General features: G+C 37.5%; 1 protein-coding gene across 1 annotated transcript in view; it reads left to right on the forward strand.

The window, feature by feature from the left end:
• Window positions 1-25,472, forward strand: part of LOC126260779 (cilia and flagella-associated protein 47-like) — a 119,760-nt gene that overhangs the window by 61,740 nt on the left and 32,548 nt on the right. The gene's annotated exons all lie outside the window — the stretch shown is intronic.

Raw genomic sequence — 25,472 nt, forward strand, 5'->3', positions numbered from 1 at the left:
ATGAGAGAAAAAATATATTGGCATGTAGTTGTGTATATTTTAAGATTACGAAAACTATATCTGCAAGAGTCTCTTGGGCACAATCCACATATAATTCTTAAAGCTCACTTCTGTGCAATGAACACTTTCCTTGCTAATGGCTGGTTGTCCCAAAAAATAATTCCGCACTCAATGAGACAATGAAAATAGCCATAATATGCCACTTTTGCAGTGTTAGGTTCAACACATGTAGTGACAACCCGTAAAGCATAGGTAGCAGAGCTAAGCCTCTTACAGAGATTAATAATATGTGAAGATCAGTTCATTTTCTTGTCAATGTGCACTCCAAGAAATTTTGTTGTTTCCATTCTAACTATTGGTTGATTACCACATGTCGCACTTATCTTTCTCTCTTTTTCTGTTTTTGTACAGAATTGAATAAAGCTGGTCTTACTGGAATTTAATGAGAGACCATTCACGTTGAACCAATTAACCATATCTGAGAGTATGTGATTAATGAGTTCCTCAAGATTGTTGTCTGTTCTACTGCTCATAAAAATTGTGGTATCATCAGCAAATAATGTAAATTTACACGGCAGGCTTGTACATGATGGTAGATCATTTATAAAAATCAGGAATAATAGTGGCCCAAGAATTGAGCCCTGGGGCACTTCACATGTAATGGAACTCCATTCAGAATCTGAGGAAGTGTCACATACTCCACCCAAGCCATTCAACACAACTTTTTGTTATCTGTCTTGGAGGTACGACTGTAGCCAATTGCCTGCAACACCACTTATTCCTACTAATTTTGCTTTTTGCAAGATAATCTGGTGATGAACACAGTCAAACGCTTTGGATAAATCACAGAAGACACCAAGTGCTAGCATTTTTACATTAAGGGTTTCTAGGACTTCATTTGCAAGTGTGTAGACTGCATCTTCTGTTGAACGGCCCTTTTGAAAGCCAAACTGGCTCTTACTGAGAACTTCGTTCTTCATGAGATGATCAGTAATTCTTACATGTATTAGCTTTTCTAGAATTTTGGAGAAAGCTGTCAGCAAAGAGATAGGTCAATAGTTAGTTAGTTCAGCTTTATCGCCCTTTTTGTACAGGGGCTTCACAATGGCATACTTAAGTCTACTGGGAACAACACCTTTCTGAAGGGAAGCATAGAAAATATGACAGAGAATGTCCCTTATCCACACACAAGAATATTTCAGTAAATTACTAGATATATTATCAACCCCTGAAGAGTTATTACTTTTTAGAGACATGATGATTTTTTGAATTTCTTCTACAGTGACAGGATTAAGGTGCATTTCTGAAATTGTGTTTGAATATACGGCTTGACAAAGAGTTACAGCTTCTTCAACATCAGGCTTGCAACCAATCTGTTGAGTTACTGATAGGAAGTGTTTATTAAAAATCTCAGCCACCGTTATGGGATTATCTACTAGGATACCTTCATATCTGATATTATTTATATCTTCTTTACTTGTTGTATCTCTTCCTGTTTCTTTTTTTACAATGCTCCAAATTGCTTCTGTCAGTAATAGGATTATGTTGAATTGTGTGGAAATGTGACTGGATAAAAATGCACACTTTTGAAATACATATTGTTTTGCTGTTGAATTTTTGTATATTTCATCATAAAACTAGTATTTAAAAGTAAAAGGAGATATTACACATTTGATACAGATGTATTGTCATCCACACTATTGACATGTATCACATAGGTGCAGATTCATTTGAACCTTCAGACTTTTTCTTTATCATATAATCTTGAACAGTGCACAAAAAAAATCATTATCATAATGATTTCTCCCTATGAAGATGGATGTCCACAAAATACTTTTGCATTTAGAGGAGAAAGTTAATGACTGAAATTCCATGTAAAGATCATACCACAAGAAAATAATTGCCTTTATTTAATGATTGTCACCTCAACTTGGTTAACACATTTGTGATGTACTCACCCTTATTTTGTGATAATAAGAATTAGATCCCTTCTTTGTCCTCCATTAATCATATCCATTAAGGATCACGTACCATACTGCAATACTCCAGAAGATGACAAACAAGTGTAGTACACACAGTCCCTGTAGTAGATCTGTTGCATCTTCTATTTGCTCTGCCAAGAAGAAGCAGTCTTTGGTTTGCCTTTTCCATATCATTTTCCGTGTGATCCAGTTTAAGTTGTTAGTAATTTTTATGTCTAGGTATTTAGCTGAATTTACAACTTTTAGATTTGTATGATTTATTGTGAAATTAATTGTTAATGATTCCTTTTAGTACTTGTGGTGATGGCCTCATGCTTTTCATTATTTAGAGTCAATTGCCACTTCTTGTATCATACAGGTATTTTGTCTAAATCATTTTTAAATTGATTTTGATGATCCAATGACTTTACTGGAGTGCAAGTGACAGCATCATCTGCAAACAATCTAAAGATCTGCAAATATTGTTGCCCCCACTGAGAATTCATAGCAGATATAGAAAGAACTGATGAACACAGGTGTGCATTATTATGACTAAAAGTACATGGAAAATAAATAAGATGATGTAAAAATAATATAAAACACATGTAAAGTGAGTTATAAAATTATATAGAGCAGTTGTTTTCAAACTATCCATCATGGCTCCCAGGGGCATTGCAGCCTTACAGCAGGAGCATCACAGTGAAAATAATTGGTTTATGTGCTTTCTGAGTGTATAAACAGTATGTGCACTATTCATGGTGTCTAGCAGGGAAGCAAGTAAATGTTGGCATTATGGCAGTGTTGTAGATGGCAGTTGTGTAGTACTATGTGACTCAGTTGTTTTTATTCAATAACAATCAGTTTGATGAAAAACTTTCATGAATGATGATCATTTTTAATTGTTTGTCTTCTGTGATTCATGTTTCTCTGTCAAAATACACAAATTTTTAAATGGAAGTGTAAAATGTGATACTTCAAATTTATTGTACAGTTCTAAATGCAATTTAGAACCTCTAATTCAGTTTTATGGGTACTACTGCTGGAAGAGAAGTATGATCTCAGAATGTTATTAATTTCTAAGCTCTAATTACTGAAAGCATGACTCTTAATGAAATAAAACATCATCTGGAGTACAGTCATGGTATTTTGATAAAAAGCCATGAGAACACTTTCCCCAGAAGTTGTAAGAAATGACACAAAAAAGGGCTTTTCACTACACAATTGATAACTACATAGGCTCTTCATTCATCTTACAAAGTTGCCTACAATGCAGCAAAATGGGAAAACCTTATATTATAAAAGAAGACTTTGGTTTACCAGCTTCTCTAAGCATGGTAATTATCATGGTACCTACTATGTAAATACTTTTGGATTAAATGAGGCCACTCACCAAAAAACAGAAGCATTGAGTTCCCAATAGGCACACTCAAAGGAAAGAAAACTTGCTAGCTTTGGGAGTCATCCTTTAACGAGCTGAAGTAAAATACACTGATGAGCTTGAGTAAAACGCGCACAACCATCTATGTCCCTACATGGTGTTGGCTAGACTAACAGTGCCAATGATACTTCACAGCAGGTAGACTGATTTTGGTGGTGTAGTGTAAGGTGGTATGGGTAGTGGGAGAGGAAGGTGGGAGGTAGGGAGGGTGACTATAGGTGAGATACTAGCAGCTCAGAGGCAGGCAGTCAATTTGTTGGCTAGAAAAAGCTCTTCAGTGTATTTTACTGTAGCTCATCAGGGGATAACTCTGAAAGCTAGCAAGCTTTCATTCTTTTGTGTGTAACTATCAACAACTCAGTTCTTCTGCTTTTTTGGTGAGAGGTCTTCTTTAACCCAAAATATTTATGTTCTACAGCAACTTTCACACAATATTTATAGTATCTGTTTTCATACTTGAGTCAGCTGCCAAGAAACAGGCTTCGTCAGCTTGATAATAAATTCAACTGGGAGGAGCACACCACAGAACTGCTGAAGCTTCTTAACAAATCTCTGTTTGCAATGCGAATTTTGTCAGACATAGAGGATATAAAAATGAAAAAGCTGGCATACTATGCTTACTTTCATTCCATAATGTCATATGGGATTATTTTTTGGGGTAATTCATCAAGCCAAGCTAAAGTTTTTCCAGGCACAAACACGTGCAGTAGGAGTTATATGTGGTGTGAACTCAAGAACATCCTGCAGGAGCGTTTTTAGAGAACTAGGGATACTAACTACTGCTTCCCAATATATTTATTCCTTAATGAAATTTGTCATTAAAAATATATCACTTTTTCAAACCAATAGCTCAATTCATAGAATCAATACTAGAAATAAGAATAATCTTCACAAGGATTTAAAGTCACTTAGTCTTGTACAAAAAGATGTGCATTATTCAGGAACACACATTTTCAATAACATGCCAGCAGCCATAAAAAGCTTAACAACCAATGAAATTCAGTTTAAGAGAAGCCTAAAGGATTTATTGGTGGCCAACTCCTTCTACACCATTGATGAATTTCTCAGTAAAACCAACTGATTTGTATATATCTACAATATATCTTCTGCACAATTTCAGTGCAGTAATGTGTTCATTGAAAATTTGTGCGTGTGTATGTGTGTGTGTGTGTGTGTGTGTGTGTGTGTGTGTGTGTAAGTACAATCTAACTTCTGCACCATTTCAGTGCAGTAATGTGTTCATTGTAAATAAGCATTATACTAGTTGTATTACATGTTTATTACCTTATAAATAAATAAAAAACTTTTTTTTTTTAAATTCAGTGCATTAGTATTTTTAAAATGACTCTTTCATATAGTGTTCATTAAAAAATGACGAACATTCCACTTGGGACCTGTGGAATGGTGCATTAGCTTATTTGTTTTAGTTGTAAATATTTGTCATGTATTGTTGTTTTTCTGACATGTTCCACATGCTGGAGGACCTCCTCACTACGGATCAATTGGAATGAAAGTAAATCTAATCTAATCTAAACACTATTGAGTCATCAAATACTCAATACACATGATGGCATTAATGATCAGTTGTCCCAAAAACTCAAGGTTTATAATGATTTTACTTGGATGAACCTACAGGCAGTAACGATGATGTGCATCTAGCCTGTTATGTGTGGTTTATACATGACAATAAATTTTGTGAAATTTCATCATTCCTGCAGGATAATAATTCTTTGGACAAAAGTGACAAAATTCTTTGAAATACTACACTATTTTACCAAAAAAACAGCATTAATTAGGAAAACTGTGTAGTCATGTGTACAGATGGAGATAATAGTATGGCTGGCTGTTACAGCAGTTTGCAAACTCTGATAATTAAAGGAATTCCTCATCATTTTTGGACACACTATTTTACTCATCAAGAAGCGCTGGCATCACAAGGCATGAAAACCATTCTTCAATCAATTGTCAAAGTGGTTGGCCATTTAATCTGAACGTTTTCAACAAATGTTTATTGACGTGGGAGCTGAACAAATTTCTCTAGTTTTTTACATCTACATCTATATCCATACTCCGCAAGTCACCTGACGGTGTGTGGCGGAGGGTACCCTGAGTACCTCTATCGGTTCTCCCTTCTATTCCAGTCTCGTATTGTTTGTGGAAAGAAGGATTGTCGGTATGCTTCTGTGTGGGCTCTAATCTCTCTGATTTTATCCTCATGGTCTCTTCGCGAGATATACGTAGGAGGGAGCAATATACTGCTGGACTGTTCCGTGAAGGTATGTTCTCAAAACTTTAACAAAAGCCTGTACCGAGCTACTGAGCGTATGTCCTGCAGAGTCTTCCACTGGAGTTTATCTATCATCTCCGTAATGCTTTCGCGATTACTAAATGATCCTGTAATGAAGCGCACTGCTCTGCATTGGATCTTCTCTATCTCTTCTATCAACCCTATCTGGTACGGATCCCACACTGCTGAGCACTATTCAAGCAGTGGGCGAACAAGCGTACTGTAACCTACTTCCTTTGTTTTCGGATTGCATTTCCTTAGGATTCTTCCAATGAATCTCAGTCTGGTATCTGCTTTACCGACGATCAACTTTATATGATCATTCCATTTTAAATCACTCCTAATGCATACTCCCAGATAATTTATGGAATTAACTGCTTCCAGTTGCTGACCTGCTATTTGTAGCTAAATGATAAGGGATCTATCTTTCTCTGTATTCGCAGCACATTACACTTATCTACATTGAGATTCAATTGCCATTCCCTGCACCATGCGTCAATTCACTGCAGATCCTCCTGCATTTCAGTACAATTTTCCATTGTTACAACCTCTCGATACACCACAGCATCATCTGCAAAAAGCCTCAGTGAACTTCCGATGTCATCCACAAGGTCATTTATGTATATTGTGAATAGCAACGGTCCTATGACACTCTCCTGCGGCACACCTGAAGTCACTCTTACTCCGGAAGACTTCTCTCCATTGAGAATGACATGCTGCGTTCTGTTATCTAGGAACTCTTCAATTCAATCACACAATTGGTCTGATAGTCCATATGCTCTTACTTTGTTCATTAAACGACTATGGGGAACTGTATCGAATGCCTTGCGGAAGTCAAGAAACACGGCATCTACCTGGGAACCCGTGTCTATGGCCCTCTGAGTCTCGTGGACGAATAGCGCGAGCTTGTTTTCACACGACCGTCTTTTTCTAAACCCATGCTGATTCCTACAGAGTAGATTTCTAGTCTCCAGAAAAGTCATTATACTCGAACGTAATACGTGTTCCGAAATTCTACAACTGATCAATGTCAGAGATATAGGTCTATAGTTCTGCACATCTGTTCAACGTGCCTTCTTGAAATTGGGGATGACCTGTGCCCTTTGGAACACTATGCTCTTCTAGAGACCTACGATACACCGCTGCAAGAAGGGGGGCAAGTTCCTTCGCGTACTCTGTGTAAAATCGAACTGGTATCCCATCAGGTCCAGTGGCCTTTCCTCTTTTGAGTGATTTTAATTGTTTCTCTATCCCCCTGTCATCTATTTCTATATCTACCATTTTGTCATCTGTGTGACAATCTAGAGAAGGAACTACAGTGCAGTCTTCCTCTGTGAAACAGCTTTGGAAAAAGACATTTAGTATTTTGGCCTTTAGTCTGTCATCCCCTGTTTCAGTACCATTTTGGTCACAGAGTGTCTGGATATTTTGTTTTGATCCACCTACCGCTTTGACATAAGACCAAAATTTCTAAGGATTTTCTGCCAAGTCGGTACATAGAACTTTACTTTCGAATTCATTGAACACCTCCCGCATAGCCCTCCTCACACTACATTTCGCTTCGCATAATTTTTGTTTGTCTGCAAGGCTTTGGCTATGATTATGTTTGCTGTGAAGTTCAATTTGCTTCCACAGCAGTTTTCTAACTCGGTTGTTGTACCACGGTGGCTCTTTTCCATCGCTTACGATCTTGCTTGGCACATACTCATCTAACGCATATTGTACGATGGTTTTGAACTTTGTCCACTGATCCTCAACACTATCTGCACTTGAGGCAAAACTTTGGTGTTAAGCGGTCAGGTACTCTGTAATCCGCTTTTTGTCACTTTTGCTAAACAGAAAAATCTTCCTACCTTTTTTATCTTTACGGCTAAAATCATCAATGGAGTAACCGCTTTATGATCGCTGATTTCCTATTCTGCGTTAACTGTTTCAAATAGTTCGGGTCTGTTTGTCACCAGAAGGTCTAATATGTTATTGCCATGAGTCGGTTCTCTGTTTAACTGCTCAAGGTAGTTTTCAGATAAAGTACTTTAAAAAATTTCACTGGATTCTTTGTCCCTGCCACTCGTTATGTACGTTTGAGTCTCCCAGTCTATATCCGGCAAATTAAAATCTCCAGCCAGAACTATAACATGGTGGGCAAATCTACTCGAAATAATTTCCAAATTATCCTTCAGGTGCTCAGCCACAACAGCTGCTGAGCCAGGGGGCCTATAGAGACATCCAATTACCATGTCTGAGCCAGCTTTAACTGTGACCTTCACCCAAATTATTTCACACTTTGGATCTCCGTCAATTTCCTTCGATACTATTGCACTTCTTATCGCTATAAACACGCCTCCCCCTCCACTGTCCAGCCTGTCTCTGTGGTATACATTCCAATCTGAGTTTAGGATTTCATTACTGTTTACGTCTGGTTTCAGCCAACTTTCTGTCCCTAGTACTATATGGGCGTTGTGACCGTTTATTAATGAGAGAAGTTCTCAGACATTTCTATAGACGTTCCTGCAGTTTACTATTAGCACATTAATATTGTTATTCCCTGTTGCATTTTGCCTACTCCTACCTTGCCGAATCTCAGGAGGTAACTTGTCGGGCTTAGAGAGGGAATTGGAACCTAAAAAACCCACATGTGCACTCCACACGTACTCCGCTACCCTTGTAGCCGCTTCTGCTGTGTACTGCACACCTGACCTATTCAGGGGGACCCTACATTTCTCCACCCGATAGCGGAGGTCAAGAAATTTGCACCCCAGATCTCCGCAGAATCATCTGAGCCTCTGGTTTAAGCTTTCCACTCGGCTCCAAACCAGAGGACCGCGATCGGTTCTGGGAACGATACTACAGATAGTTAGCTCTGATTCCACCCCGCGAGCGAGGCTTTCCACCTTCACCAATTCCACCAACCGCCTGTACAAACTGAGGATGACCTCTGAACCCAGACGGCAGGAGCAACAATTTGCAGTCGGGTGCACCCAGTGCTCTCTATCGCCGCCGGCAGGGCCTCCTCCACATCTTGGATGAGATCCCCCTGCAAGCAGACAGAGTGAACACTGGCCTTCTTCACCGACCTTCCCGCTATTTCCCTAAGGGGCTCCATCACCCGCCTAACGTTGGAGCTCCCAGTAACTAATAAACCCCTCCCCCCATGTGCCTGCTCGTACCTTGTTGAAGGAGCGGTCACATGTCCACTCACAGGCAGAGCGGGCAATGCCACACGGCCAGCCTCCACATTGACCCTCCGCCTCGTGCGCCGCGAACACCGCTGAACCCGCCACTCCCCTTTCGGAGAGGGTGGCCCAACTGCACCTGGTACCCGCGAAGATGTTTCGACAGCAGGGACAGTGGGTGAAGCATGTAACACCTCGGGTGTACCATGCGATGCACCAGACTCCACACTGCCGCTACCCTCCGAGGCAGCAGCCTGAAGACGGCTGACTGCAGCCATCAACACGTTCAGCTGTTCGCGAACAGTGGCCAGCTCCTCCTGCATCCGTACACAGCAGTCACACATCCTATCCATCCTAAGAAATCAATTTACTGTAGAGAGTTAATCAACTTTTAACTAGACTGCCAACTCACTAAAGGCGGCTGATTGTTGACTAAACTATGGTTGCTAGCCACTTCTTGTAGAAAACAATGAAAATAGCCCTACCTGTCTCTGGACTGTATTGAAAACAAACACTAGCACTACTGGCACTATGGTTGACTAAAGGGACTCTCTGAGTGTATTCAAAACAAACACGAAATCTATGGAACACTATTACTAGCACTCGACAATTAAAGCTTCCTAAAAGCAAAAACACCTGGAAGAAGAAGTGACAATTAAAAAAAATACAGTTAATACTTAAATTAAGGTAGCTCACTGCACAGCAGACGTGAAGCAGATGGCAGTTACGATGACACTTTAACTCTCATTGGATTTCACTTGGGAATGCTTTAAAAAGGGTGTATGAATTCAGGAATGAACTTTACTGTTACTGTGTTTTAGAGAAACATTTGAGTTCTGAGAAGTTCAGAACAGAGCTTTTGTTTTGTAGCTGGCATATCTTTGTGACATGTTTGTAAAACTCAGTTCATTGGATGTATTCCTTCAAGGTAATGAGACCAACATTCTGCAATAGTCAAACAAAATTTCAACCTTCAGAAAAAAACTTCTGCTGTGGAAGAAAACTTTAGATGATACAGTTAAAAATTAAGTTTTTCCTGGATTTCAAGTGGTTTTAAAAGACAATGACTTTCTGTTGAATGAAGAATAGAAGTTATGCTTGCAGCTCATGTAACAGAACTCAATCATTACTTTCTGAAGGACATTTTAGAAGAACTTGATAAATGCAATTGGATCCAAGCTTCTTCTTGAAAAGAATTTCTGCCAACACTTCACTTGCCACTGAATAAAAACTCTTTTGTTAATGTTTCTTCAGATTATCTGATCTTCTATGTGATTATTCTCTCTTGAGATATTCCTACTTTGTCTTTAATCTTTGCCTGTGCTGGATGCAATGAACTGATTTCAGGCATTCTATACCATAGAGACAGAGAGAGAGGGAGAGAGAGCATGAAAGAGAGAGAGAGAGAGAGAGAGAGAGAGAAATGTCAGATGAGTTGATTTGTGCATATGCTTGCACTATGTATTTTGCATAGGAAAGTAAAAAGTAATCCCTCAAAACTCGAAACACCTCCCCCCTTAGCTAGAGGACAGAGACAATAGCTGCCAAAAATAATAGCTTCTGAAACTGGTGATTTTTTCATCCAGGCAACTAAAGTAAATTGATAGAAGAAAGAAGTGTAGTCAAGAATTAAATAGGAAAGTCACTAAAGTAGCATGATTACGGAAAAGTAGCAGAATACAATCTATGAAAAAATGAAATGCAAGAAACATAAATGAAGCAAGCACTACCTTGGTGGAGTTGACATAAATAGTAATAGTGCAAACTGTTGATCTCAAAAATTTCCCTCTCATCTTACACAGATAATTCATAAACAGTCTTGTATCAACTATTTTTGGGATTAAACCCATATGATAACTGATTTTGTTACAAAAGATGATACATGTTGCAGCACTAACAAAGTTCCATTCTTACCAGGGATGTATCCCAAATATTCATTGACAAGAGTATAGAAATCAAATGTAGATTGTGGATTGGAGAGCCTGCAGATTATATTGTATGTCTAGCTATTGAAAAATAGCAAATATGGGCCCCAAGTGCTGTATTTGTTATTAATGGTTAACTTCTATGACCCTGTGCAGAAAGGATCCAGTGTAATCCCCCCCCCCCCCCCCAACACCTCCACCCTGCCGACACTCCTCCTTCATTCTTCCCTCTGCTGTCCACATTAACAATGTCCAGTACTTGTAATTAATAATCAAAGCACAATAAACTTTCAAGTTTGCTTAGCTTGCCACGTTGAGATGGCTCCAGTTCTTTTTGTCTAGGGGTCTGATTCTTGAAGCTGAAAGTCTAATATCAGGTCCTCACAGTTGGTTCGGCTAAATAAATTGGAAGATTGTTATTGCAGAATTTTTATGTAAATATATTTTCCATGGATTTTCTCACATTTTATATGTCATATAGTATTTTGATTTTTCATATTAACAAAGTCATAATTACATTGTTTGCACCTATTATACAAAAATACATCTGACCACATCAAAGGCAAGCTTATGACTATCACACTCTGTGGATATAACAATATCCCAAAAGGTTTAAAATTTTTCTTAACCACTGAATTCCTAGTAATTTTTGTTACATTATTAATGTCAATTATTATTTCATAAATGAATGCAGAAATAAACATAGTAAACAGTACAGGATTTCATAATTAATAATAGAAATTTTATGTGTGCAAATAATTCATACATTCAAAATGTTTCTAATAATAATAATAATAATAATAATAATAATAACAATAATAATTTTAACTATACCCCGTGTGGAGTTGATAGTCTTCCATCGGGCGCCTCCCCAGGTGGCGGATAGGGGAATGCTCTCCAGATATGGAGGATACCGGGGAAATAAAATGCCCGGGGTGGACCAAAATTATCAACCAAAACCCATTAACGTCTGCCTGGTATCCAGCGGTTAGGGGTCAGCGTCTGTTCGCCTAGATGGTGCGGCTGCAGCAACCTTCTTGATCTCAACAATCAAGTCGTATTCCTCGTGATCTTTCCTCGGAAGGACCACCACCAAGTTAGTTTTCAACTTGAAAACTAAACATGATGATAACACAAGGAATGAATCGACTACCCTGGGCACCAGTCGCAAGGCTGGCTTTACCTGGTCATCAGATTCCGGGGGACCAGGAGCATCATGTTACGCCTAAGGTTGAGAACCAGACGACGTCCAAATTATTACACACAAAACAAAGACACTTCATTGGTACACTTAATACTAATACTCTTTTCAAACTGGGCAAGATCAAACAACTTACAGACGTGCTGCAAAAATTCCAGATCAAAATCCTTGCAATCCAAGAAACACGATTTACGGATGAAAACCATTTTGATACAGACAACTACAGGATCTACAAAGGAAAACCAGCAGTTAAAACTAATGAGAAAGGACTCAAACAGTTTGGCACAGCATTTGCAGTCCACAAATCTATCAGTGACTCTGTCATTGACTTCTAGTCTGCCTCAGAACGTATATCAACGCTCTCCTTCAAATCGGCCAACAAAGCATACACCTTGATCAACGCACATGCACCCACAAATAACTATAACAAGAAGAACCGCCAGAAAGTGGATGACTTCTGGAATGACCTTGAAGAGACTACAAACAAAATTGCCAAACACCATGTAATAATCTTGTTAGGCGACTTTAACGCACAATTAGGTAAAGAGAAAAAATACAGGAAAATCACCGGAATCCATACAGCTCACAAGAGAACTAACAAGAATGGGGAAAGATTGATAAGCTTTTGCGAAAATTTTGGCCTCATAATTATGTCAACACAATTCAAAAAACCCAACAGGAAACTGTATACTTGGAAGTCACCCAACACAATGTTGGGTGAATTCCAGATAGACCATGTGGCCATCTCCAAGAGTAACACAGAAGAAATTCTGAATGTGAAAACGAGAAGAGGATTTTTTTACTCAGACCAGCATCTTATACAGATAAAGACCAGATTACAACCCAATAGAAAAAAGCCAAAACTATACAAAGTGCTGAGACCAGACCCCGAATACATAAAACTCGACAAGGAAAACATCTTACAGGAAATTAGTCAGACAAACACCACAAACTGGACAGAACTTGTGGAAGTCCTCAAATCCACAATGAAATTGGGTCAACCCCCGAGAAGGAGAAAACACAGGTGGTGGAATATAATATGTGACCAAGCAATAGAAGAAAGGACCAATGCCTGGAAAAACTTCAATAGTCACAAAACATCAGAAAAATGGCAACAATTTCTAGTAATCCTAAAACAAACATCGAAAACTATTCGGAGGGAAAAAAGAAATTATGACAAACGGCAACTAGATGAGATAGAACAAGATTTTAAGAAGAACAACACCAGGAATTTTTATAAGACGTTTACAGAACATATTGCAGGATACCAGCCACCCAATCTTTGCTTCAAGAAACCGGATGGTTCACTAGAAACTATCACGAAGAATAACTGCCAAATCCTCGCAGACTATTTCAACAAACTTCTCAACTGTGAAAGACCTACAGATGACATTCACTACGAGACGTCTACACCAAATCCTGACGCTAAACCGCCAACCGCCAACCATCAACGAAATAGTAGAAATTATCAAGACACTGAAAAACAATAGAGCCCCAGGAGAAGATGGAATTATTGCAGAACTATGGAAGCTAAATGATGAAAGATTAACAGGAAAAATTCACAAAATCATATTAAACATTTGGGAAACTGAACAGATCCCATCTGAATGGAAATACGCACTCATCCATCCACTCCACAAAAAAGGGGACAAAACTGAACCAAATAATTACAGGGGTATCTCACTCGTACCGGTCACATATAAAATCCTCTCAAAAGTTCTCATGAATAGATTAGAAGAACAAGCTGACCCACAAATAGGAGAATACCAGGCTGGTTTTTGCAAGGGACAATCATGCATAGAGTAGATCTGGAATCTGAAAATGATTCTCCAGATGAGAAACACCCGAAACACAGTGGTTACTTTTGTAGATTTTAAAAAGGCCTACGACTCAATAGACAGAGTAGTGCTCTGCAAGACACTGGAAGAATTCAGCATTGACAGAAAGATGAGCAATCATTCAGGAAACATTAACTGATACAGTCTCCAAGGTTAAATTTATGGGGGATATCTCGGAACCATTTGTAATCCAAACTGGAGTGCGACAGGGTGACGGACTTTCACCATTACTTTTTAATATCATTCTTGAAAAAATCACCAGGACATGGGAAAAAGAAGTCAAAGGAATCCAAATTGGCATTAGAAAAGATAATAGATTCAATGTGAAGTGTTTAGCTTTTGCAGATGACCTTGCAATCCTCACAAATAATAGAAAAGAAGCCACTAACGCCATAGAGAAGTTACACGAAATTGCACAAAGAACTGGCCTGCAAATCTCATATGAGAAAATCCAGTACATAGAAAGAGTGCCAGAAGACAAATTGCCTATTGTGACAACCCATGGGAAAATCGTACAAGTACCACATTTTAAATACCTGGGAAAAATCATCCAGCCATCAGGGATCAACCTAAAGGCCAATGAGGAAAGAATAAAAAAAACTACAGAAAGCATATAAACTCATGTGGAACTATTATAACAAAAAGTCCATATCCATTAATGAAAAATTGAGGCACTACAACACTGTCGTACTTCCAGAGGCACTGTATGCATCTGAAACAACACAAATAGGTGGGCAAACTAAAATCAAAGAAATAGAGAAACAAGAAAGGAAAATTCTCAGGAAAATTTTTGGCCCGATACAAGAGCAAGGAATCTGGAAGAAGAGACCAACATCAGAATTATATAAATATGATGAGACTTACCAAACAAAAGCGCTGGCAGGTCGATAGACACACAAACAAACACAAACATACACACAAAATTCTAGCTTTCGCAACAAACGGTTGCTTCGTCAGGAAAGAGGGAAAGATGAAAGGAAGTGGGTTTTAAGGGAGAGGGTAAGGAGTCATTCCAATCCCGGGAGCGGAAAGACTTACCTTAGGGGGAAAAAAGGACGGGTATACACTCGCACACACACACATATCCATCCGCATATACACAGACACAAGCAGACATTCTGCTTGTGTCTGTGTATATGCGGATGGATATGTGTGTGTGTGCGAGTGTATACCCGTCCTTTTTTCCCCCTAAGGTAAGTCTTTCCGCTCCCGCGATTGGAATGACTCCTTACCCTCTCCCTTAAAACCCACTTCCTTTCATCTTTCCCTCTCCTTCCCTCTTTCCTGACGAAGCAACCGTTTGTTGCGAAAGCTAGAATTTTGTGTGTATGTTTGTGTTTGTTTGTGTGTCTATCGACCTGCCAGCGCTTTTGTTTGGTAAGTCTCATCACTTTCTTTCTTTTTATATATTTTTTTTTTTTCCCACGTGGAATGTTTCCCTCTGTTATATTCGAATTATATAAATACACAGACAAGATTACGGATACAATAAGGAAAAGAAGAATGCAGTTCTACGGACATATCCACAGGATGAATGAAAACAGAATTTCAAAGCGAATTCTTAAAGTCATCAACTCAGGCAGGGGAAAAACAAAATGGATAAAAGAAGTTGAAGAGGACCTCAGACAAGCACAAATAACAGTAAACGATGCAGAAAATAGAACTGAATTCAGGAACATCATCAAAAAATATAAATTCGACACCACAACACAGAAGAGACCAGGATGCAAATGGACAGCGGAGCGAAAGAAACAACACAGTGAACACATGAAGAAAATTTGGGCTCAGAAAAAACATAAACAATCATCATAAAGGAATTCAAGTTCAAACGCTCTCTTAAATGGGAATAATCGAAAATAATAATAATTTTAACTATACATTCAGAACTAGAACTAGTACTTGTCAATTATATCATTGAAACTAAAATATTTTATAAAGTAATTCCTTTTCATAAATTTTGGTTAAAATATAACATACTGTGTATAAAATTATATGAAAGTTTTCAGAAAAAACTGAGATAATATTGACCTGTCCAAAATTCATATGACAACTACTGCTGAGGAAAAGTAATGCTAGAGGAGGATGTCCTGTTATATTGGTTTCATTAGTTTTTTGGAAAAATGCTGAAATACATGGGCCATACTGGTGCTCCAGTGACTTCAAATAGTAACACTTGTATATGCATAAACCAAAAGAATATTGATGCCTAACAATTGCGAAGAGTTTCCCTTGTGCAGAAATTTCAGGTATGCACAGGTCCCCCCTTAATGTTTGAGAAAAAATCGCTAGATTACTGTAAGAGTCAATGTTGTCTGACAATTTGCAGAGTCTTTCCTGCAGGGAATGTAAATTGTCATTATTTTTATGAATGACAAGTGATGGCACAAAGAAGTGACAGCTGCAAGAGCAGTGATACACAGTCTCTACTTCAGTTTTCAGTCAATCTCAGAGTACATGTGGAATCAGCTGACTACAAAGAACATGATACAGAAATGAAGAAATGAAAATCATATAGTATGTCTTTCAGAAGACAATGCTTTTTGCAGATTGAGAGCAAGTGACCACACAAATTATCTGTTAATATCTTCAAGGTGTTTAAATAGGATATCTCTGGCTACTAAAATGACATTATCCTTGTAGCATTACTACTAAAACACCACAAGTAGCTGCCAAGAGTAAGAAACTCTGCACATAAATTACTATACTGTGTTTGAGGAAAGACATTTCTGACACTTGCTGTAATTGTGCATAGAGGAAACTCAACGGCAGTAGATGAAAATTTGTGTCTGACTGGGATTTGAATCCAGATATCCTGCTCTACTTAAGTGGTAATTTTACCCACTTTGGCTATCTGAGTACATCCCCTGTTTGACCCAAGTCTCCACATGCCACACAGTACAGAGTTGTGCTCCTGCCAATAGTTCCTCTTTGCTTGCAGCTCTACTGTATTCCCGTGAGGGGTCAGATGTTACTGTCTATCTGCACTGAAAAATTGATACACCATCCTTCAGACAAGAATTTCCAAAAGAATGACACTAAACTAATATAATAAATTACTATAATGTGATTTTGTGTGGTTTTGTAATATCTTCGTACTTGATAAGATTCAAGGGCATCTTTGGCTTTACGAGCCTTCAGCACATAGGTTTTTTTGTCTGTTTTATTAAGGTTTTAACAGCAATAGAAAAGGCTTGGATGTGATCTCACTGGCAATCATTCTGTGCATGTGCAGTACTGCAGCTGCATATCCTTGCCTGATAGCACATCAGTAAACATATAAAATGACTCAGCATGATAGTAATTTGTAAAGCAAATTTCAGTTTTCACTGATGGTTTCTGTGAAACAATTGTCCACAGTTACTCTTCACTCAAATTTGCAACTTACTTAATATCCATAATAATAATACAATGTTCCATCCTGGATTTACCATTGTCTAACATCCATAATAATTATCAACTGCTTTTGCTGTAGCGTAAGTGTAAAAAATGGAGATAAAATTGAATTAATATTCATTGTGTTTAATGCTTAATATTAAGCAAATTGCAAACCCAGTGTTTGCTTCGTCAAACCTTACCATGAACTGTATCAATGGAAGAAATGCTTACATAAAGTGAAAAATGCATGCCAAAATGAAACTTGCAAAACTGTGAAAGAAAAACTATCCCAAAGATTTTCTGTGGATGGTCACAAAGTCCCATTACCCTCAATAGTAACCAATATAAACCCCTAAACTTGAATAAATAAGATGAAAACAATTTCTTTAGAGGTGTTTTCTTGAGATATGAATCACACAGTGTTTCTGATTAGAAACAATGGTCCATTACCAGTGAATATGTATGAGACTGGACCCTCCAAATTGCAACTGAAACGAATATATTGCTGGTTTCAAGTCTTCTTAGAGCTGGCTAAGCAGATTCAAGAAATCATACTGTATAGCAAGTTGCAAAACAATGAAGTTTACTTCAAATAAAAGTGTATAGGAGCTGACATCAGTTCATAGCTGATGTGAAGATGGAGCTCACTGCTATCTCCACATCTATTGTGCCTAGTGCCATTCAGCCAAGTTTTGTGAAAGAACTAAGAGCAAAGAGCACTTTATCATTTCAAAGCAAAAGAAAATACAGTCAGTTGTGCAATTGATTAATACTATGCCACATTAATATATAACAGTGGTAGTCATAAATGTGTGTGGATTACTATTTCCACAGCTTTAAATATGTCTTCAGGAGCCTCAAGAAATATTAGGACCAACAGTAAAAAAGAATTATTTAGTGACAAAATTTCTATAAACAAACTGTCACAGTCTGGAAAAATAGGAAAGAATATTTTTTTTTATATTTCATTCAAAATGGTTTCTAATCAGTTTCACAAAAGTAATTGGGCTCCCAGCCTGGACATAATGATACCTCTGCCTTTCAGGAAGATGATGAAAAGATTTCACCTGGAATATTCCAGTATGGCTCTCTATGAAGAATTTTATTGACTGTGGAAAGTATTTTTAGAGTAAGAAACTGAAACTTCCTGGCAGATTAAAACTGTGTGCTGGACCAAGACTCGAACTTGGGACCTTTGCCTTTTGTGGGCAAGTTCTGTACCATCAGAACTACCCAAGCACAACTTATGCCACGTCCTCACAGGTTTACTTCTGCTATACCTCATCTCATACCTTCTAAATTGTTGAGCAGTATAATTTCCAATACCTCCATGTGATTTGAGGTTTATTAGAACATTATCCTTAAATTTCAGTCATTTGTGCATTATCAGCACAATAAGTAGAGCAACAGCAAATGCTTTTTCTTACTTCACCACAATTCTGTCCAAATAAAAGTAGCAATTACTGTGATGTGCCTGAAAGCAGTAATTTTTCTCTCATCAGGTGTGCCTGGTGTAAGGAACGTCTTTGTTTATCATTCAAATGACTCTTTGTTTTATTGTGATAACAAAAGAGAAAAAAGGAATTATTTCATTGTTACTAAAATATAAATTATTCAAAAATTATCATCAGAACAGGAATTGTTGAAAAAATTATGTATGTGTAAGAAATATTTCATTTCAATAAAAGGACGTCATGACAGATGAAAGTCGTTCATAATGCGATATCAAATTCCACCTAGATTTACTGTCCTCTGCTAGTCACCTTTGTAAGAATTACATATGCAGCAGTTTAGCTGTCATTGTGACCTACATTTTCTTCAAAACATTAATGATACATGACTTTTATGTTTTAGGTGCTTCAAATTTGCTTATGTCACTCCTGAGATCAGCAAAACACAGTGTGTGCTCTTTTGTCATGAATGATCACATGTTAGGCAGGAATGAATATGTAAACTGCTGACATAAGCATTCTTCATGTGACAAAAAAAAAGTAACTTCAAGTCAAAAAATACCTGAGTATATCGTAGTAGTGAAAATTTTGACAGCGTCTTTCTTTCATTGTATTCCTCCAAAGAAATTTCTGGGCGTGTTTCGACATTTTGGACTGAACAATTTTTGTCAGCATAGACAGTCAGAAAATAACATTTTTAGCAATTTTGTGTTACTTGCAACCTTACGAATAATATTTGGAATGTAAAGGATATGTTCACTCTCATTAAATATTTTCTTTATTCATCCAATTCAGCCATGGTGGCAACCCTCCCAAGTCAACTCAAATGGTAAGGTTTTTCCCAATACATGTTCAAAGTTTCCAGCTAGCTGGACTGCACTCACAATCTCTCACACTTTGAGTCCTGCCACTCATTGGTTCTCAAAGGTACCATCACATACTGATGCCACTGCAAAGCTTGTACAGCACAGTATGGTCCCCCCACAGCTGTCAAAACACTCTCTCTTGGCTGTCACAACAGTTGATGATTTGGCTACTATCATTACAACTGGTTGTGTATGCAGGGCTTGGTCTGTTGTTTCAGATTTTTGTAGCCATTTCTGAGAACTTCTAACATTTTTCAGATGACAAGAGACAGTGTGGTATTGGGTTGCAAGGCACACAAGTCTCTAAATTCAGTTAACTTGCACGTTGTGTGTAGCCCAAGTTCTGCTCTCGGTAATCAGCTACGTCGATCTCCCACAAGCTTCTTCTCTGAAGACTAAAGCCGGTTAAGGGAACTTATTAAAATACTTATCTATCCTTGAAATAATTTTGATACATTGTAAAAACAATTCTTTAATAAAAAAAGATTTGACAGCTTCTTTGAATGCATGTACTTGATATAGGCTCTTAATAATTTCTGACAGCTTATTGTAGAATGCTGTACCTGAATGATAAGCACCCTTTTGACACAGACTTGCACTGCCTCAGATAACAAGACTATTTTTCCTTAACCTAGCATGCTGCTCATGCACAGCAGAGTTTGGGATAAAGATTTTCTCATTCATCATACTTTTTCTTATAAACAGTGCAATTTCTACAGTGTTATGCAGGAAAGAACAAGAATATTTAAATCTCTGACAAAAGGCTTACAAGAACTTCTGTTGTTAGCTTTTTTATCATTCTGGCTATTCTCTTTTGCTTAGCAAATGCTATTAAGGTGTGAGGACACTTAACCCAGCACGTAACTCCATATCTTAACAGTGAGTGTATCTGAAAAAATCACAGTTTTTAATGTTTCATTAATTGTATTCCTACATAGCTCTCTGATTACATAACCTGACATAGAGAGTTGTGAATTTAAGAAAATTATGTGAGAATTCGATTTTAGAATTTCTTGAGGCAATTGGCTAGAAATGTTGTCTCAGTGATATTTTGAATTTCTTGGTTGTTCATATAAATTACTGAATTTTATACATTTTTATTTTACTGGGTCTGGAAGTGTAAAGTAATAGTCTTTTGTGGGTTTAGGGTAAGCCAGTTTTTATAGAGTCACTGGGGAACTTTATCTGGAGTGACATCTGAAGGTGTTGTGATGAAGCAAGCTGGGATATTTTTATTTTCCCTCTTGTTTTGCCATCTAATTGCCCTGTTAGCTATTTGCAATATCTATCTGGTCAGTCCAATGAGTGGGTGATGTGGCAAAGCAAGCTGGGATATCTTTACTTCCCCTCTTGTTTTGCTATCTCCCTCCTTAAATTCATTTTTTCATTTCTGACTAATTATCATTAACATATGCGTCTGTAATCTGTATTTTCATAAAAGAGAAAGGTTGGCCCTCAGTTTTAAAGAATATACCACCACATCTAATTTTGTGTTTAATTTTATGTATGTACAGTAGAGTCTCAATTATCCGATCTTCGGTTATCCAATCTTCTGTGTTATCCAACTCTTTCACCATGCCGGCCGTGCATCAGCTGACGACAGTTCAGTGACTAATGTGTTGTTTGCTGATACTCTGTTCACTGTCGCCATCTGAAACTCCTCACTCTTCAGTGCTAACTTAGATATGTTGTGGAGTGGACGTGTTGCACTTTGTTTATTGTAAAACTTTGTGGTGATGGCTTCAAAACAGAAAAAGGTGGTCATTTCAATGGATGAAAAACTTAAAGCTTTAAAAAGAATAGACTATGATGAAACTTTATTAAAAGTGGTGCAAGATTATAACATTGGGACACAGCAGTTGGAGACTGGAAAAGGAATGAAATTGAGAAGTGGTGTTCTCAGCGAGCAACCTCGGCTGTTTTGGAAGATTGGAAAACCATGGAAAAATGTGATTATGAAAAAGTAAGTGAAGCTTTGTTCCTATGGTTTACTCAACATGGAGATAAATGTGTACCCATGTCGGGACCTATTTTGCAGGAAAAAGCCTTAAAGTTTTGTAACAAACTAAACGAAGGTGAACCTGATTTCACAGCTAGTGTAGCCTGGCTTGATAGATGGAAGAAAAGATACAGAATTCAGCAACCTAATGTCTGTGGTGAAAAGCTTTCAGCAAATTTTGAAGCTGTTCAATTGTTTAGGAATAAACTTCACAAGTTATTGGATAAGGAAAACTTAACAGGCGGCCAAATTTTTAACTGTGACGGGACTGGTCTCAATTACAAAATGTTACCAGAAAAACAGCATCAAAGGCTGAAAAGGCAGTGCCAGGCTACAAATGTAGCAAAGAAAGAGTGACAATTCTTGCATGCAGTAACGCCACAGCAAATTTGAAAATGAAGCTGTCTATGATAGGTAAGCAAAAAAAAAACCGAGAGCATTTAAAAATGTACCTAATATACTTTAATGATGAAATATTACAACCAAAAAATGCTTGTATGAGCTGAGACATTTTTAAAGAATGGTTTTTTTAATGAGTTCGTGCCACAAACTGAAAAGTTTTTGAAAGCCAACAACTTGCCCAGCATAGCACTGTTGCTTTTAGACAATGCCACTTGTCGTCCTAATGAAGATGAACTTCAAGATCAAGATGTAAAGGCCATATTTTTGCCTCCAAATGTCACATCCTTATGTCAGCGTATGGACCAAGGAAACTTAGAGACACTGACGAGAAACTACCGCAGAAACTTGCTTTCCTCTTTAATTAATGCTATGGACAAGGGAGAAGACATGCTAGAGCAGTTGCGCCATATTAATTTGAAAGATGTAGCTTATGACATGGCCCAATCTAGGGAGAGTTTTGGAGCAAATACAACTGCAAAATGCTGGAAAATTTTGCTACAGGAAAATCAAGAAAATTCTCCAGATGATGAAAATCTACAGCAGCAGACTGAACCAGAAAATACTACCCTGCTTTCATTGTTACAAAAAGTTCCAGGATGTGCTGACGCCACAGAAGATGACATAAATGAATGGATTGTCCAAGATGAAGAATTTTAAGTGACAGATGAAGAAATAGTCGACATGGTAAAAGAAAAAGAACACGACGAAGAAGCAGATGTAGTGGAGGAAAGTGCGCCCAAGATTTATCACAATGAAGGACACAAGACCTTAGAAACTGCTTTAAAATATGTAGAGCAACTGGAGGAAACATCGTCTACTGAGGTTTTACTTCTTAAGAGACTATGTGATTTAGCGGCAAAAAAATGGCAAACAGCAGGCAAACAAAAGACAATTACTAATTTCTTCACACGGTAAATATCTATTCAGTCTAAATTGATTTATATTGTATTAAATGTTTAACTCATTTCGCCTACTTTAGTTTAACTTTTGTGTTTTTTTGTATTATTTTCCGTGTTATCCGACCTTCCCACTTATCCGACCTTGCCATGGCCGGTTTAGGTTGGATAATTGAGACTCTACTGTAATTGATTTTCTAATTTATTTTGACTATTCCTAGGTAACATCTTTCATTCTAGGGTGAAATCAGTAATTGTTTCGTAACTTAAATTCTATTGTTGATGTATAAACAAATAAAAATTCTGTACTAGTTATAAACATTTGGAGGAACAACTAATAGTATTCTTAAAGGATCTATCTGTCTCTATTTGAAAACATGTTAGCAAAGCCAGCCCTTAATTAATTCCAAAGTATTTAACAGTTTCGCCAAAAGTATTGTTTGCATAACAATATTTGTTAAATTCATGATTTAAACAAATAATTTGGCTTAACTGTTGTAGTAGAAGAAACTGTTAAAAAGAACCAATTTTCCAATGTATTCAGTTAATTTAATGAGTTAAGTGTTAATTGTAATTTTTGTCAATCGAACAAGAAGTTTCTGCACCTATTATTCTGAGAATATATAAGGGCCCAAATTTTGGTCCAGAGACATTCATTCAACGGCCAAGTTTCAGACAATGAACCCGTATTGGGTATATCAACAACAATGCACCCACTTAACTGTGAAATAAGTGTTGCACCAATAGGCCATGTGTTAAAACAATGACTGTGTCTGTTCCATAAGAACCTTATTATTCTATAAGAACAGTGAACTGTGTGGTTAGGCTTTTACTGCTCATAGATGTTCAATAGTGAACTATTGTAGCAGTACGTGAATGTTCGCCTGCTACCTATTAATGAGGCTTATTGAAAGTTAAACAACAGAACACTGGCCATATATAACAGTGTATTGTTGGGGGGTTGTGAACAGTGAAAGTAAACAACTGTGAAAGGCAACTGTGCACCTGATGGCTACATTATTTACAGTAGGCAATGTCCAAATTACAAACCCCATTTTTGAGCCAGCATTGCAATGCAGCACATTGACACAAAGGACAATCAATGAAGAAATAAAGCAGGCAAATGTTGCAAATTAGAAAAATCTTCTCAATTTTTTGCTTTAGCAAGCAGACTGGTATTATCCAAAAATAGTATTTGTTACTATTTTTTCTCAAACCTTGCAGAATATACTATGAGTCTGTGGGTATTCAGAAGCTACACATGGCTAGTGTATAACGGAAACACCTCAACTTTAGATAAACACATTTTATTAATGACAAATTACAGAACAGAGTAAACAGCATGTGCATACAAACAGTCAAGAAAGAACTGTCCAAAGAGCATCAGGATCAGAGATATTGGTCAAGTTGGTGAGGTCCTTAACTAATCCACTGTTGATCTCTGAAGTCAATACAATACTAGTGTGACTACCAGTTTTATATATTCTATAATAGATTTACTTTAGTAAATATTTCTTGTGACTCTGTATTTTCTTAAAAATTTTTAAGAATGACAGTTGTTGATAATATTTATAAAATGTTGACAATATTTAGTCTGTAAACTTCATGGGGCTTGTCTATAATTCAGATGTCTGATGTATGCTTAATTTTACTTCCAAAAAATGTGGCATCTCTTCTTGAACACCTTCAAAATCAACTACAAGTTTTGAAATAGAGCCAGCAACTTGTTCATAAAACATCACCAGGACCACCATTCCTATTGGTTCTGATGCAACACCTCATAAGAAATAATATTATGAAAAGAATAGTTGCTACTTACCATACAACAAAGATGCTGCATCTCACATAGACACAACAAAAAGGCTATCAGAAAATGCGCTTTCGGCCATAGTGTGGCCTCAGCAACCAGAGTTTGCAGTTGTGCGTGTGAGTCACGTTTCCTGCGATGCCTGTGTGTGTGTGTGTGTGTGTGTGTGTGTGTGTTTGTGTGTGTCCTCGTTAACCAGAAGTTAATTTTATGTCAGTCTTTTTGTTGTGCCTATCTGTGACTCAGCATCTGTGCTATAAGGTGAGTAGCAACTATCCTTTTCATAATATTGTTACTTTCCATCCTGGATTTTCCACTGTTGAATTTTACCTCATAAGAAACCTATGTTTACCTTCTAAGCATTGATTCCCCTTTCTGGGAAAAAACGTAATTCAATAACAGTTAACAGATTTTGCCTGGAAAAAGTGTGAACTCAATGAACATGTGTACTTTGATACTTGGTCATCTTCATTAGATATCATAGATATCTTTGTCTACATCTACGTCACTTCTATGCAAACCACCTGACAAGGTGTGGTGGAGGGTACATCTGGTAACAGTAACTGATCCCCCCTTCCTTTTTCCACATGAAACTGGTACATGGGAAGAATGATAGTAAGTAAGCCTCTGTATTAGCTCTAATTTCTCAAATTTTCTCATCCTGATAATCTCAAAAGATTTATGTGAGAGTAATTAATAGGTTAATAGACACTTTCCAGAAAGTACTCTTACAAAATTAAAATAATAAACCTCTCCATAATCCACAATGCCTTGCTAGTAGTACCTGTGAGTGGAGTTCGTTGCGCATGTCCATAATGCTCTTCCTCCAACTAAACAATCCCATGACAAAACA

This window comes from Schistocerca nitens, chromosome 5 (genome assembly GCF_023898315.1).
Source record: "Schistocerca nitens isolate TAMUIC-IGC-003100 chromosome 5, iqSchNite1.1, whole genome shotgun sequence".
NCBI classification, from domain to species: Eukaryota; Metazoa; Arthropoda; class Insecta; order Orthoptera; family Acrididae; genus Schistocerca; species Schistocerca nitens.